The sequence below is a fragment of the Marmota flaviventris genome, chromosome 8 (assembly GCF_047511675.1).
Source record: "Marmota flaviventris isolate mMarFla1 chromosome 8, mMarFla1.hap1, whole genome shotgun sequence".
Taxonomy (NCBI): Eukaryota; Metazoa; Chordata; class Mammalia; order Rodentia; family Sciuridae; genus Marmota; species Marmota flaviventris.
The window spans coordinates 10,644,534-10,661,772 of record NC_092505.1 but is presented as its reverse complement, the minus strand read 5'-3'; the positions used below and the strand labels follow the sequence as shown (position 1 = coordinate 10,661,772).

Below are 17,239 nucleotides of genomic sequence, written 5' to 3'. Positions count from 1 at the left end.
TGACACTGAGATTTCATCTCACTCCAGTCAGAACGGCAATTATCAAGAACACAAGAAACAGTAAATGTTGGCGAGGATGTGTGGGACTGCAAACTAGTGCGACCACTTTGGAAAGCAATATGGAGATAACTCAGAAAACTACGAATGGAACCACCATTTGACCCATCTATCCCACTCCTCAATATATATCCATAGGATTTAAAATCAGCATATTATAGTGACAGAGCACATCGGTGTTTATAGAAGCTCAATTCACAATAGCTAAGCTATGGAACCAACCTCGGTCTCTTTCAACAGATGAATGGATAATGAAAATATGGTATATATATATATATATATATATATATATATATATATATATATATATATAACGGAGTATTACTCAGCCATAATAAATGATGACTTTATGACATTTGCCCATAAATGGATTGATCTGGAAACTATTGTGCTAAGTAAAAAAAGCCAGTCCTAAAAAGCCAAACATTCAGTGTTTTCTCTGAGAGGTAGAAGCTAACCCACAATAAGGCAGGGGGGAAAAGAGAAAGAATAGAAATTCAGTAGATTAGACAATGAGTATAGAGGGAAGGGAGGAGGGATAGGAAAAGGAAGGACAATGGAATGAATCTGACAAAATTTTCCTACATACATATATGAAAACATCACAGTGAATCCCACCACCATGTCCATCCACAAGAAGGGGTCTTAACTACAATAAGATATATTCCATGCTTGTGTAATTATATCAGTATGAATTCTACTGTCATGTATAACCAAAAAAAGGAGCCAATAATTAAAAAAAATAATAATAAACTACTGATTAAAAATATTTGGAAAAAAAAGTTGCATTTGTACTGAACATGTAAAGATTCTTGTTGGTCATTACTTCTTAAGCAATATAACATGACAACTATTTACATAATGTTTTCATTATATTAAGCATTATAAGCAACCTAGAGATGATTTAAGTACATAGGAGTAAGGTACATAGGAGAGGGTAGGTTATATACAAATTTGATGTCATCTCATTTAAGAAGCTTGAGCATCCACTAATTTGGATATCTTCAGGGGGTGAGGGTGGGTGTCCCCAAACCAATCCCCAGCGATACCCAGGGATGACTTGCATTCAACTTCTGTGTGTTCTGCTCATGTTCTTATCTAATAGTTTACATAAGTCCTTGTCGTATGGGTTCAATAAGCGGCATGAGTTTGAATAAATAAAGGCATATTATTTCTTCTGAAAAAAAAAATATATATAAATAGGTCAAGCACCACCGAAGAGATGCTTGATAATGAAAGAAGGCAGATATGAATTAAAAAGAAAGAAAAAGAGAAGGTATTCCATAAGACAAAAGCAGGGGTTATTCCCCTAGGAAAAAATAGCCTTAAAATTCCAATGAAAAAGAAACAAACAAAATAACAATAATATCCATAATGATAATAATAAAATTCTAATGAAAAGTCATGAGGAGAAGTTGAATCCGTGTTTACGAAACACTGTTGAAGAAGACTGGGACATGCGCAAACTTTAAAAAGTGATTTTTACCTAAAAGTCTTAGTCTCCAAACAAATTTTGGTCCCCTAGGAAATAAGTATGATTTAGAAACCCAATCAACACAGAACCTCTTTCCCTTTCTTGTGCCAGATAGCAAGGTATCATTTGGTGTTTCCTGAAAAGTCAGTGCCAATAGTCGCCCTGACCGAGTGGGAGGGGCTGCCCTTATTAAAGCAAACTTTCTCTAAGTTGTATCTGCAGATGGTCAGGCGGGGAGCACGCTCTTGGAAGCTTCCCGAAGCATCTTGACCCCCTCTGCCCTGCGCCTGTCTGTGCCCTGGCTCTGAGGGCTCCACACACACACATCTCCACAGCAGCTGGTGGGCTGGACCCCAGCAGCCAGCGTGGGGCAAGCAGAATGCGCGATTGATGGGGAACCTTGGAGAACAGCCCCGAGCCAAATGGTTCCTTGCACAGAGCCAAAAGGATGAGGGTGGGCAATCCGTTTGGGGGCAAGAAGCAGGGTCCCACCAACATGACACGCCTTTTCTTTCTCTGCACAGCCCTGGTATTGTCTGTGACATAATGCCGTCCAGTCCTCCACGGCCGCGTACAAGGGCCGCTCCTGTCTTCTGTGAACGACTCCATATTAAATTTGAGAGCAGTGGGTGTCGTTCGCTCACAGACTCTGAACAGATGCCCATTCTATGTGCAGGGGAAGGAATCAAGGATCCCAGGCTGATTTTTTAAAAATCGGGTGGTCTTTCTCTCTAAGTAAGTTTGGAAATATTAAAAGCCAGGACCCACAGCCACTGTCCTGGAAGAAGAGGACAGTCTCCCAGGAGTCGGAGGGCAGGCTCATGGGAAGTGCTATGAGTAGAAGAGACAGGAATAGTGGGCGAGTTTCCATCCACTCCACCTGGGTTTGTAGCCCTTGCAGACCAAAATGAGCCGTTTGTACATGCAGGTCACTCCCATTTTATTCCAACTGGAATCTTTGTTAAAATGATTATTTAAAACAAGTCACCCAGGTGATGTGACAAGGTATAAAGATTAAGAAAAGGTCAAGAAGAGAGATACAGGAATGAAGGGATTTAATGACTTTATACAAAAGGTAAAACATAGCATATGGCCACTTCCACTTTGAACAAATTTTGACCATATTCCTACGGAATAAACACTATATAACACGTGTTTTCATGTCATCATGAGCAATCAGCTCTTCGGATTTTTATTGACATATGTTTTAACATCGTTTGGACAATTCTGTAGATACGATGTTGTATTCTTTCCAGGTCCTAATCACTTATCATCTTTAGTAAACAGGTAACATTATATTACGTCGATGTTCCATAATTCATTTATCCATTGTTTGTTGCAAAGCATTTAGGTTACTTTCAGCTTTCCACTATCATAAATAACACTGCTATAAATATATCAGTGCATACACCATTTCTTCTTTTAAATTACTTCCTTGAAATAAATTCCAAAGAATGAGATTGCGGGGTCAAAGAGTACAGACATTTTAATGACCTTTGACCTACATTGATTGCCAAATGCCCTCAAAAGGCATTGTGCCAGTTTTCAAAGAATGATATACCTGCTTTCCCCATAGTCCCATCAGCACTGAGTTATTTATAGGACCCTCCTGGATTTTCATTTCTTCAATCTCATTTGTTTGAGATTAAATAATATGCCTTCAGGAGTATTATGACAAGTAGCTATATAACCCCCTGAGTACTTAAGAGTGCTTTAGGACATAACAGGAAGAAAAACAAAACAACAACAACACAAAACAAGCTGAATCAATACTTTCCCAGCCGTGCTCAAAGCCTTTGCAAACTGAGTGTCTGAGACGCACAGTGAGGTTTCACTCCTGAGGACAACGAAATTGGTTCTGAAACGACCAGAATAACTTCAGCACACCAGGGTCAGATAACTGAGTTTTCATTTTAGGCACACATTCACACACAAAGCTCTAAATTTTGCTAAAAGATGAAGGTTAAGGGAAGCTCACTTATAATGGCTAAGGGAAGCTCACTCATAACGGAGGCTCACTTATGTTATCAATGCTTAAATTAATGATGTTGAGCAGCAAAAAGTTTACTCTGGGTGAACTGCTGCAAAGACATCCAATTATTTCACAGTTGTTTTTCTGTCTTTCCTCCATGTCTCCAGCTATCTTGAATAAAGAGAGAGAAAAGAGTGAAAGTTAAATAACGGAGGGCAAGAGTCTCTCTCGTTCTTTCTATGAATTTTGCCTTTGACCTGGTCCTATTTTCTAGAAATACTGTGCAAACAGAAAAATGGGTAAGTTGTGTGTCAATGGGTTTTACAAAGAGCATGATTAACTGAAAACAAAAACAAACAAACAAAAACCCTGAATTCTTCAAGACCAGTTCAAATATTGTTGCTTCTTAAATGCCTTCTTAGTGTATCTTGGGATTCCTGTTACAGTGTAGATGTTCTATTAAAGTCCTTGGAATGAAGATTGAGTGGAATGTGGCAAGTTGATGGGACCTGCCCTAGGGCACACAGTAAAGGTCTAAAGGACATGTAGGGATTCCTGTTATTCAGGAAGCAAATTCACTTCGTTGGAACTGGCATCCTTCTCTCTTGAGCCCCTCGGCATCAGCTGGGAGTGTCCCCTGGTGTTTGTAACTCCCAGTGCCTGAGAAACAAGAGCATGTCAATGCATATTTTAAAGCCCCATGTTCACAATGGAAAAACAAAAACCACCAAGTGCAAATGTGAGCTCAGATCCATCCCTACCCCATCACCACCCACAAAGAGGGCGAGAAAGTACTGAGGAACAGTCCAGTGTCACCAAAAGGGTGGGAGAGGCATTAAATGGGAGATGGATGACCAGGAGCTCCCTGGATGGGGCCGGGGTGCTGCTGACTGCCTGGCGGCTGTAGGCAGCCACAGCCCTGCTGGCCGCTGGACCATGCCATCGACGGTGACCTCCAGCTGGGGAGAGGCTGGGATAGCAAGACACCCTTCAGCCCTGCTCCAGGCTGCTGATCCCTAGGCGCTTCAGGGCAGGGTTAGTGGGACGGTGGGAAGATGGAGTAACAGAAGGTGAACTGGAGGAAGGCATGTGACCTGCCAGAGAGGACCCTTCATTTAGAGGAAGTAAGTCTGCCCGCGAGGGGCCTGCATGTGGTGAATAGCTAGTTCAGCCCCAGAGAGAGGGTCACCAGTGTCAATGGCTAATTCAGAACATAAACTTCCATCTTTTTTTCTCTCTCTTCCCCCTTGTTTTCCCCCCTTCTCTCCTTCTCCACCTCTGTCTCTCTCCCTTTCCTTTTCTTTATGTCCCTAAACATTTTCATCCTTGGTGGTCCCCACCCTCTGTCACCCTGAATAATAAACAAAGTCCAAGAAAAGGACCTGAGCAGCCTGGCCTGCAGCAAGAGCCACCTGGATGACCAGCACTGGCTTTCTCAGTGGTCATCTCTCTTTGCACTGGAACACTGGGGCCTCTGACATGCACAGTGGGGTCATCTAGCCCCAAAGCTCTGGCCATAGGTAAGGGGTAAACCACCGAAGGAGGGAAATTCCCTCTCCCCTAGCCTCCACCCCATGTGCAAGCTTTTCCCATCTCCCTCTCCAGCAGCGTCATCTACTTCTTCCTCTAAAGAGCACCTTGTGTATACCTGGTTGGATGCTCATCCCCTCCCCATGTAAATTCGTTTCTTTGTTTCTCTTCCCAGCTGGGTGACAAGCTCCAGAGGGTGTTTGGGTAGACCTAGCCTTACCTTAGGTTCCCACTCCTATCTCCCAATAGCCATGAGACATTGAACAAGCCACCGACTTCTTTGACATCTTTGTTCCATCCACAGTCCACGTCCTGTGGCAGATGCTTATAAAATTCTACCTTGGGGGTTGTCACCTGAATCATGTGAGCTTTGGAACAATGATGGACCCAAGTTTATCCACTGGGCAATTTCTAGCCCTGAGCACAACACCTAATATATATTCTTGTTAAATAAAACTCCCCGTGCTCCATGGTTATCGAGCATGTGGGTAAGCGTAGGGTTAAGGGGTGAGGAATTTCTTTTCTGGACCTCAGAAGGCATCACTGAAACCATTTTGGTGGCAGTAGGCCATTTGTCCCCAATACCAACACTTCAGAGAGAATCATTTTCATGCCTCACCTTGAAGCAGGTTGTAGGGGGGTCAAACTCCATGTGCCAGTGAGCTTGGGTTTAAGCTTGGGTCACTTTTGTCCTCTCATTTCTGCTGCACATATAAATTGAGACCCAGTTGTAGTGTTGACTCTGACTGTGCTCATGTGCGAATGGCAGCCAGTCCACGTCCTGTGGCAGTTTGCAACCTATGGAGCCATGCAGTGAAGAAGGTTAAAAGAGTTTTAAGAAGGCCTAGGGACTCTCTCCTGGAGATTATCAGGGAAGGCTCCATGGAGGAGGTGCCCTATCCAGGTGATCAGGATCCAGTGCCTCGGATGTTGACAGTGACCAATAAGCCCCATGGGAACAGGCAGCTTTCCAGCAAAGCCTACAAACCTTAGGTTGAAAGAACCTTCCTTTGCAGTCCCTTCTGAGGCTTGGGAGGGCCCTATCAACTTGTTCACATGCTCGTTTGTTTGCAAAATTTGCATCTGTTAGAAGTTTCAACCTTAATCCATTAAGATCATGATCTCAGAGCCTTGTATTCTGACCCCCTCTCTCACTTCCCTTGGGTCTGTGGATGGTGGAGTGGCTGAGAGCATTTGGGGGAGGTGGTTGATGGGCATGTGAATTTGGGAGGAGTTAGTTTAGTGGGGCTTGTTGGTATGCTTGGCAGTGACTTCGTGTTCACATCGAACCTTGTGTTCCTACTTTTACGATCTTCTTAACTGCACAAGCTGGGATTCTCCAGTTCATGGACATCACATATGCCAAAGTGCCATCATGGCAGCTGGAACCCTGGCTTTGGCCTCTTGGTGGGAGGAATTTCCAGAGTCGCTCTTCTCAGGGTAGAGCAGCTGCCCCATCCTCGGGGGCGGGGTGGGGGGTGGTGAGGGCACCAGGGCTACCTGGAGGCCAGAGCCTGCCCAGGGGCCTTCCTTCCTGGCCACATGGCTGCCACTGGCCAACAGCTGCCTGTGTGCAGTCCCTCTCCCCAGAATCTGTGTGGCCATTCATCGCAGGCCTCCTCTTGGAAAGGCAAAGAAGGTTGCATTATACTAGGTAAAGCTTATCATTTGCATCTGCCAAGACCCATGCATTTCCCCTCCCTCCCTGCCCCTTGGCCCCCAGCAACTTCCCTCCCCCTTCTTTTACCCTCTCTTGTGGGTTTTCAATAGTGTGTGCCTTTTTTCTTTTCCCCCTTCTTTCTGGTCAAGACAAGGTTGTCTCTCTGGATGGAAAAAGGCAGTGTGTTCGTGGAGTGCAGCTGCATTTCAAAGGTACTTTGTTGGCCAGTTATGAATTTGCCTTTGCTAATGTGGGGAAACAGGGAGATTCTTTGGCTCCCCCCTCCCACCCTGAAATTGATGTTATTTCTCTGCCAGTGGTACCCAAGGAAATGTTTTGTTCCATTTCCTCCCCTTTCAAGCTGAGCCCTATTTATGTTCGGAGCTGGGGCACTGCCATTAAGGATCATTGTCATTACCACCAGCATCTGAGGCTGGCCAAATTCAGCAGCTGTGGTTTCATGCCTACCCTCCCCAAGGTTTATTTCCCTGACAACATGTCCTTGTTTAGACCAACTTTCTTAGTCTTTCTCCTGTGGCCACCCCCCCCCCCCACAACCCCCACCCTTCCCCCAAATCGCCCTTACAGTTTTGTGGAGCTTAAAATTAAAAAAGGAAAAAGTGTGTGTGTGTGTGTGTGTGTGTGTGTGTGTGTGTGTGTTGGCAGTAATGGACAAGGGATTGGAGCTGGAAAAAAGATAAAGGACTCTGGGAGCTGGAGGAAGGGTGCAGGGGCCGGAGCCTGGGGTAAAGGGTGGGAAGTTTCAGCACAGATAATGGAATCAGATTCATTATGGTTTTGATGGTCACCCCTCTTCTCCAACCCAAGTTTGCAAGCCTCACCCTCGGCCTTGCCTGCCCCAGCATGTCCAATGGAATACCTAGGTGGCCCAAGGGGACCCCTGACCCCTGTATCCTGTTCCTTTCTCCCTGCTTTGCTACTTTTCTCCTCGATAAAAGGAGAGAGTGAGAGATAATTAACAAAAAACATGGCCCCGGGACAATGAAACAACTGGCCTTGGCCGGCAAGAAACGCATCCTGGTTTTCTAGGTAAACCCTCTCCCATCAATCTTTTCTTTAACCTCCCTGTTAGTGGAAGCAATAGGAACACCCCTCCCCTCCCCTGAGCAAATGCTTTCTTTTGACTGGAAACAAAAAAAAGGGGGCTCTGCGAAGACAGAGGTGAAATCTGGGTGGTATGGGCACCGCACAATGGGGCCGCTGTTCCTGGCCGGGCTTGTGTTTTACAACAGGGGAGGGGCGAGCGTGAATGGGCCCACGATGGAGACAATCCCCCTGATTCAGGCCTACAAACGCATCTTCTATTCCGCACAGAGCTGGACAGAAAGGACGAAAGGGACAAAGAGCGCGGGGCGGGGAGAAGGAAGACAAAATGTGTCCAGCTCAAAAATCTCTCCTATCCTACACGTCCCAGCCAGGGAGTCTGTGCAGAGAGGCTTCGGGAGTCCCCGGCCGCCTCTGAATGGCTTTATCTGGACTCTGATTTATTGATGAAGCTTAAGCAACTCACTACAGAAAGGCCCGGGGGTTTCTTTGTCCTAGAGATAAAGTACAATAGGCCACAATGGCCAAGATCTCTCGGGATGCTCTCGGGTCCTGCCTTTCTCTTGCCCTCTCCTCCCTGCAAATGCCAGCAGCCGTGAAAAACGACCGGTGGTGTGCCTGGGAGTGCTGAGGACAGGCTGGGCCACTTGAGGTCTCCTTAAGAGGGTATTATGGTCAGGGAAAATATTTGTGCTGTGAAGATGCCACACTCCATTTTGTTAATGGCTCTCGTCTGCCCCAGATGATCACACACACCCCCTCCCCGGCTGTCAGGGCGCAGCCGGGGCCCATTCACGGCGCCCTCGGAGACAGCACCCTCTCTGTGGCAACCAACATGGGGACATTGTGTTCACCTACTTGAGCAGAGGGGAAGGTGACCATGAGGGCAGCCTGCATTGTAAATTATCATTAAAACAAAAACAGGCAGTGCCTCCTCTGCCCTGGGACCCCTACCAATAAATCATGGCTGGCTGGTGGGGGAGAGCCCAGGAGAGACGGGGTGCTGGCGAGTTCCTCCCCCAAGGCCCGCCGCCCACCAAGAGGCGTCTGGCTCTGGGAACGGGGCAGCTGGGGAGTCAGGATGGGCTGGCCGGCCACATGGACTGCCTGGGCATCCAAGAGGTGCCTCTCTTTGCTTTGGATGAGGGGGGGGCTGGAGGGACACCTTGATGGCTCACAGGTCCTTTGCGCCCCTTCCTGCCATTTATCTGCCAGCCTCCTAGTCTCAAACACTACCAGAAAGAGAAGACCAGAGAGGAGAGGGGAGGGGAGGGAGGGGAGGAAAGGAGGGAGGAAGGGAAAGAAAGAAAGTAAAGAGAAGAGGAAGGAAGGGAGGGGTGAAGAAGGGGGAAAGAAGGGAGGGGAAAAGAAGGAGGGAGGGAGAAAAGAAAGGAAGGTAGAAAATAAACCATCTTCATTCACAGTCAGGAATGAGGAAGGAGCAAGGGTGATTTTACTAAAAATGAGTCTCTAGTCCTTGATTTGAAGTCTGCAGAAGAGAGCTTTATCCACCACACAGTAGTACTAAACGGCTCTGACCATCAACCAGGCGTGACCCTGCCTTATGAGCGTCGGGCACTTTGTAACTTGCCACATTATTATCGACTTAATTTTCTGTGCAGTAGGGTTTGCCACTCTTTGAACCCATGTTCAAAATAGCAATCACTTTCCCCAATGTACCACCCAAGTGAAGAAAGGCTCAAGAGGGGTCAGAGGAGGACCCTATTGGAATTTGGAGATGGGGCCATTCTTGTTATGTTCTGGCTGAAAAGTTGTCTGCGTGGTGCCCACGTCCTGAGACCTTCTGTGAGGCTGATTTTAAAAGCAATGGACTTCTTCATCTGGCAGAAGAAATGTCTAGGCGGCGTAGCATTCAAGACGTGGCATGGGTATTGCTGGTGGCCTTGAGCTAAGTTAATGGTGATAATCAGGAGCAGAAAGCAGAGCAGAAAGATTTGAAAAATGTGGGTGTGCAAGGCCAGAGTAAAACTAGGGCTAAGGAAGTTGCGGATGTTAAAGACGTTATGGCCACTATGCCTAGAGACAATAAGAAAGATGGCCTGAGGGCATCTCAGGAGCCAGGAAGACCACACCCATTTCTGGCTCCAGGGAGTAAAAGTGAAAATTATCTTTAAAAAAGACCAGTGGGGTACCCTCCTTGCACAGGGGGTCTAGTAAGTTTTTACAACGCGCGCGGCCACCTAGACACTCACCTTTGCTGAGCAAGTGTCCCTGGAGGCTGGGCTACTGCTTGTGTCAACCATGTGGTGCTGGTTCTACAAGAACGCAGGATGCTGGAGTTAGCGGGTCATGGAGGCTTCCACCAAGATTTCAAAGGAAGACCTGGGAGGCCCGGCAAAGTGCAGCAGGGTCTGAGTCCCTGAGGGTGCTCCCTGAGAAGTCAAAGGGTGGAGATGTGAGGTGGAAGCCAAAGCTGCCTTGGAGATGCCCCCAAGACTAAGGAATGCCAGTAACATGGGACATCTTCGTAGGAAAGCTGAGAGAGAGAGAGAGGTGTCCACTTGCCAGATACAAATATACCCCAAAGCCACTCCCCTAATTCCCACCTCCTCCAGCCACACCCACCTGCCTCCAGTCACCACTCAGTTAATCCCTATCAGGGGATTAATTCACTGATTGGGTAAAGACACTGCCCAATCACTTCTCCTCTGAACCTTCTTGATTTGTCTCGCACGTGAGCTTTTGGGGGACAACTCACAACCAAACTCAAGCAGAGACAAGCCGACAGAAAGGCCACTTGGGCTGCAGCAAACAAGGCCCCAGGGGCAGAGTTCCACAAGCCCTTTGGAGAGAACATCATGATACCATGAGCCCCAGATGCCACATGTGGAGCCACAGGATCTGTTTGCCCAGATGGATTTCCATCTTGCTTTGGTCCTATCCCTTCTTTCTAACGCCCCTGATTTTGTGAATGGAAATATTTACTCTGTGCCATTATATATTAGAAACTTCTAAATTGCTTTTAATTTTACAGGAGGAGCTCACATGTGAGATTGCTTTGAGCCTCAGAGAAGACTTTGGACTTGGATTTCAAGCAATCTCAGAACTGTTGACCATGGGGACTTTGGGGAATGGACTAAGGGTATTTTGCATCGTCAGATGAGTGTGAACTTCTGGGGGCCAGGGGTGGAATGCTATGGTTTGGCTGTGAGGTGTCCCAAAAAAGCTCACAAGTGAGACAAAGCAAGAAGGTTCAGAGGAGAAGTGATTGGGTTGTGTCTTTACCCAATCAGTGAATTAATCCCCTGATAGGGATTAACTGAGTGGTAACTGGAGGCAGGTGGGTGTGGCTGGAGGAGGTGGGAATTAGGGGAGTGGCTTTGGGGTATATATTTGTATCTGGTATATATTTCTCTCCCCTCCCCCTCCCCCTCCCCTCCCCCTTCCCCCTCCTGATCATCCTATGAGCTGCTTCCCTCTGCCACACTCTTCCTCCATGATGTTCAGCCTCACCTGGAGCCTCAAGGAGTGGAGCCGGCTTTCTATGACTAAGATCTCTGAAACTCTGAGCCCTCAAATAAACCTTTCCTCCTCTACAATTGTTCTGGTCAGGTCCTTTAGTCACAGCAGCAAAAAAGCAGACTAAAACAGGGGTCCACCATGATGACCTCACCTAATCCTAATCACCTCCCAAAGGTCTCAATCCAAATACCATTAACATATGAATTTGGAGATTAAGTTTCCAACACATGAACTTTTGAGAGACACATTCAAATCATAGAACATGATTGATATAAACTACTTCCAGAGAGACACATTTTGTTCTATACATTTTTATGAGAATAAACAAACATACACATTGTGAACAGGATTATATACCTGAACATATTTATGTTTTTTCTGTCTGCTTCTCCATTACCAGCAGGGGCAGTGTTTAAAAAGATGGACTGAGAATCATACTGTGCTCCAGCTCAGGGGTGTGCTCAGGAGTGAATACTATCCATTATATCTTTACAACAGCATCCAACACATGAAGAACATCAACGTAAGTGGAGTTGGGGTCAAGAATAAACAAAATATAGTTTGTATATCAACACATAATAGCTTTGCCTATCAATACACAAGGACATACCTTTGTTTTCTCAAAGACTCCTTTATAGTCCACCCTATCATTATTTATCAAATGAATTTTTTTCTAATGACAAACATTTATGTTTTCTAAACTTTTGACATTATAAACAATGATTCAATGAACATCTTGATGCACACATATTTTAACACATTTCTTATTGTTTCCTTTTAACAAATAACCAAGAAATAGAGTCACTGGATCAAAGATAATACCACTACATGGTACTCTAGAAAGGTCAGATGGAAGGCTATCCCACCAAATCCTCACTGATACATTAATTATCATTCTTTGTCATCTTCAATAATCTAAAAATAAACAAATTGAGGTACCATTCTGATATGCATTCAGTTGATTAAAATTGGGGTGGGGCACCTTTCACGTTTTGTTCATATCCTCTGCCCATTAGTCTTTTGAGGGAATTGTTAAAATGATTATCACTTTGTCTGCCCCAGGTGCTGTGAGTATTTTTGCCAGTTTGTAGTTCACCTATTAACCTTGTTTCTGGTTCTTGGTGCCACACAAAAGCCAGAGTGAAGGGAGAAACGTGCAGAAAGCATCATTTCTGCAGAGATTGGTAAATCGAGTCCTGATGCATGATTGAAGGTCCACTGGACAGAGCATAAGTGGGGGGAAGCAAACAGGAAGTCAAGTTGGGTCCTGAGAGCCTAAAAAATAACCTGACACTATCAACTTCTTTCTGGCATTTAAAGCCAGCTGAAATTTACCACCCGAGTTCTTATGAAAGCAGAATAGGGGTCCCCTTTCATTCCCATCCTCTTCTCTTCCTTTCTCTTCCAGCATGGAGGTAACCCCAGGGGCATGTCTAGTTTTCAGGACATGGGGCATCAAGAGCAGGGTATGGTAATAATTTGTTATTAAACAAATAAGTTATATGATCACACAAATAAGGAAACATACTAAGGCCTGGTTCCTCCCTGTCAGAGAATGGATTCACAACGATGTTAAGGGAGAAGACTAGAAGAAAGCAAGAGGTAATAGAATGGAATTGGAACTACCATTAAAAAGTAATTTTAAGCCAGGTGCAGTGGTGCACGCCTGTAATCCCAGCAGCTCTGGAGGCTGAAGCAGGAGGATTGGGAGTTCAAAGCCAGCCTCAGCAAAAGCAAGGCACTAAACAGCTCAGTGAGCCCTGTCTCTAAATAAAATACAAAATAGTTTTGGGGATGTGATTCAGTGGTTGAGTGACACTGAGTTCAATCCCTGGTACCCGCCCCCCCCCAAAAAAAAAGTAATTAAAAAAAAACATGTCTGTGTAGTTTACATATATATATATATATATTATGCATATATAATAATATGTATGCATGTCACCTGTACATACATACAGGTAGATATAGAAATCACATGACACGTGTATCTGTACAGAGACATTTATATGATCATGTGTTTTCTAGCTCTGTCCCCTGAGACAGTGATACCTCCATAATAGCAAACCAACTGAGCACTCAGATCTTGGTTTCTAAATACCCCTGCACCAAAAAGAGTAAAAGCTTTGTAGAGAAATCAGTGATTTGGGGCAGGGACAGAAAAAGTATAAAGTGCACCTGGAACACAAAGTTCCAGGTTCAAAGATGATGGATACATTCAAAAAGATGCAGAAGCCAGTTTGAACAAGCTCCCACTGGTCAAAGCAAGGCAATTTGAGAAACAAAATGAATATTGAGAATATCAGATTACATTCATTGAATAAAACAGGAGTCCAAAAGTCCATATGATATAATTTAATGAATAAATAAATGGAGAAGAAGAAAACATTTTCCATAATGGTAGAATCCCTACTAAACAAATATAGAAGGAATAAACCATATATCTGATAAGAACTTAGAGCTAGAATATAAAAACTACTGCAAGTCAATAAAAAAATACAAATTACCCAATTAAAAAATAAGGAAAGATAGCCAGATGCAGTGGCACACACCTGTAAACCAGGCTACTTGGGATACTGAATCAGGAGGATCACAAGCTCAAGATTAGCTTGAGCAATTTAGCAAGACTCTGTCTCCAAATTAAAAGAAAAAGGCTGAGGTAATAGCTCACTGGTAGAGTGCTTGCCTAGCATGCATGAGACTCTGGGTTCAATCCCCAGTATCCACCACACACACAAAAAAAGCAAAGGATCTGGTTATACATTGGTTTCAGTTGTGTATTAGTCAGATTTGCATTACTATGGTGAAATACCTGAGGTGGCTGATGTTATTTTTTTAAAAAAAGTTTATTTAACTCACAGTTTGGAAGCTTCAAGTCCAGGATGGGACAGCCTCATGTGCTTGGATTCTGGAGACAACGGCACATAGTGGTGGGAGGCATATAGGAGCAAGCAAGTAATCACATCTGTAACCAGAGAGAGAGAAGGGAAGACAGTGTGGTCCTGCAATCCCAATGACCTCAGGACCTGCCACAAGGCCTTGCCTTCCAAAGGACCACAGCATCTCCCCATAGCATCACCCTGGGGTCCAGGCCTTTGATACATGGACTTCTGGGGGACATTACCCATATGCAAGCCATGGCAGGTTCAATTGTGCCTGATCCCCAATTGAAATAGGTATGTCGAACTTCTAATGTGACTATATTTGAAAATAAGATTGTTAAGGATATCACAAGGTCATACTGAAGTAAGATAGGCCCCTAATCCAAAAAGACTGGCGTCCTTGTAAGGAGAGGAGAAGTGGCAGTGGAGAGCACCACGTGAAGACTGAAGCAGGGATCAGAGTGACGCACCTACAAGCCAGGGAATGCCCAGGACCACCAGAAGCCACCAGACGCTGGGAGAGAAGCCTGGAGCAGACCCTTCCTCACAGGCTTCAGGAGGAACCATCCCTGCTGAGTTCACAGCAGTACTATTCACAGAAGCCAAGAAGTAGAGACAACTCAGATGTCCATCAACTGGCCAATGGGCACATAAGGTTGGTGTGCCCAGAAAGTGGGATAGTATTTGCCAGTGAACCACTAATATGAACTAATAAATGAACTACAGTATGGATAGACCTTAAAAAAACGGAGCTGGGGATGTGGCTCAAGCGCAGGGCGCTGGGTTCGATCCTCAGCACCACATACAAACAAAGATGTTGTGTCCGCCGAAAACTAAAAAATAAATATTAAAAAAAGTTATGCTAAGCCAGTCACAAAGGATCACATATTGTATAATTCTGTTTATGAAATGTCCAGAATAGACAAATCTGTATAGACAGAAAATAGATTTGTGCCCAGGGCACAAAAGAGGTTGGGAATACTAGGGGTAACAACCAAGAGGTATGGTGTTCTAAAATTGATTGTGGTGATGGATACACAAGTCTGTAAATATCTAAAAAGCCACTGAATTGTACATTTAAGTGAATAAATTGTATATGTGAATTATGTCTCAATGAAGCTGTTTAATTGTAGAAGAAATTGCAGAAAGAAATAATCACCATTTGCCAATCATCATAGCTATGGTGAGATGAAATTGGGTAGTTCTCCAACTTGTGCTCAACAGGTAGGAACTATATACCCCAAAGTGACCCATGCCCCCAGCCACACCCTACCCACCTTCAGTTACCACTCACATGCCTATCAGGGGATTAAGTCACCGACTGGGTTAAAGCTCTCATAACTCAATAATTTCTCCTTTAAACCTTCTTTCATTGGGCTCCCCCATAGCTATAAGTCCCTCACGTGACTCGTGTCACATCCTGTATGTGGAGAAAAGGGATGCCACCCTGAAAGACCAAGATAAATTTGAGCAAACAGGCACTTCCTCATTCCCCCCAGTGTATACCCATCAGATCATATCCTTTGTGTCCAATCATACTTCTATACAACTGCCCATTCTTTATCAAACCTAAGCATTAAAATACACAATTCTCCCCTAGGTCTTTGGGTGTCCATTTCTGAAGACCTGGATCACATAAAACTTTAAATAACTTTGGTATGCTTTCCTCTTGTTAATCTGTCTTTTGTGGTGGGAATATCAGCCTTGACCCTTGCAATAGGTGAGAAAAGATATTACATTTTTTTCTCTCCCACAGGGTGGTGATGGTGGGGGGTTCCCCTGACCTTCACTACTCTATTCTCCACCCAGTAGCTAGTATGACTGTTCTAGTCAGCTTTTTTGCTGCTGTGACTAAAAGACCTGACAAGAACAATTTTAGAGGACGAAAAGTTGATTTGGAGGTTCACAGTTTCAGAGGTCTCCATCCATAGACAGCAGGCTCCTTTCCTTGGGGTTCAAGGTGAGACTGTGCCGCAGTCCGGCTGGCTGGGCAAAATAGCCGGGGGGTGACAAGCAACTTGTATAGATTGATACAGCAGGAGTAGGAGCCGTTTATTGTAGGACAGGAGGGGTATATATACATTCCACACAGCTTATCTTAATTAACACAAACTAGATACAGCAGTCAACCAATAAGGAATCTCCACACTTAATGGCTCGCTGGCGTTACTTCACAAACCAGGCGCCATCATGACTTGTTTACAGACCCTAACAAGACTGAACATCATGGTGGAAGAGTGTGGCTGAGGGAAGCAACTCATATGATGACCAGACAGCAAAGAGAGACGAAGCTCAGCTCACCAAATATAAACCCCAAAGGCACTCCCCAGTGACCTACCCCTTCCAGCCACACCCTGCCCTCCGTCAGTTACCACTCAGTTAACCCCTATCAGGAGATATAATCCAGTGATTGGGTTAAATTTTCATGACCCAATCATTTCTCCTCTAAATCTTCTTGAACTGTCTCAGACAGGAGCTTTTGGGGGACACCTCACATCTAAACCATAACAGTGATCTTCATTGTGTGACATTAATTAAATTATGTCATTACCTACTCAAACCTCTTCTAATGGTTGCTTCATTGCCTTTAAGTAAAACAAACAACCTTGCCATGGCTGTATTACTTTTCTAGAACTACCACAGCAGAGCATCCCACATGTTGTGGCTTAAGATAACTTATATTTATTGTCTCACAGTTCTGGAGGCCAAAAGCCTGAAATCAAGGAGCAAGCAGGATTGGTTCCTCCCAAGGGGAACACCAGGCCTCTCTCGTTGACTTGTAGAAAGCCCAGAGCGATGGAGATAGCCACCCAATGGGCTGAGACCTCTGAAACTAAAAAGAATCAGCAAATAGACAATGTTTATTGGTGAAAAATTAAATCTTCCATGACATTATTCAGTGTAATACTCAGGGTTCTTTTTTCCCCTATGGAATTTTTTACATTCATTAAAACCAAATGAACTGCTTATTTAAAGGTTAAAGAGAGAGGGCATAAAAATCATTCCATTTCCCTCTTCCTCTGTCCCTTTTTCTTCCTTTCTATAAATATCTATTATTAAATGTTATCTGCAACATAGTAAAATCCAATTGCTGCATTAGGTTCTAAAAATACAAAAAA

At 44.6% G+C, this 17,239-nt stretch overlaps 1 long non-coding RNA gene across 2 annotated transcripts in view; it reads right to left on the bottom strand.

Moving 5' to 3' along the window:
• LOC114087617 (uncharacterized) overlaps positions 1-17,239 on the bottom strand; it is a 59,470-nt gene that overhangs the window by 13,460 nt on the left and 28,771 nt on the right. For both annotated transcript variants that reach the window (XR_011708296.1, XR_004618494.2), the window contains exons 2-4: positions 14,098-14,203; positions 9,972-10,151; positions 5,653-5,831 (exon numbers count right to left, since the gene is read on the bottom strand). This is a non-coding gene — a long non-coding RNA (uncharacterized lncRNA). The remainder of the gene's footprint in view (positions 1-5,652; positions 5,832-9,971; positions 10,152-14,097; positions 14,204-17,239) is intronic.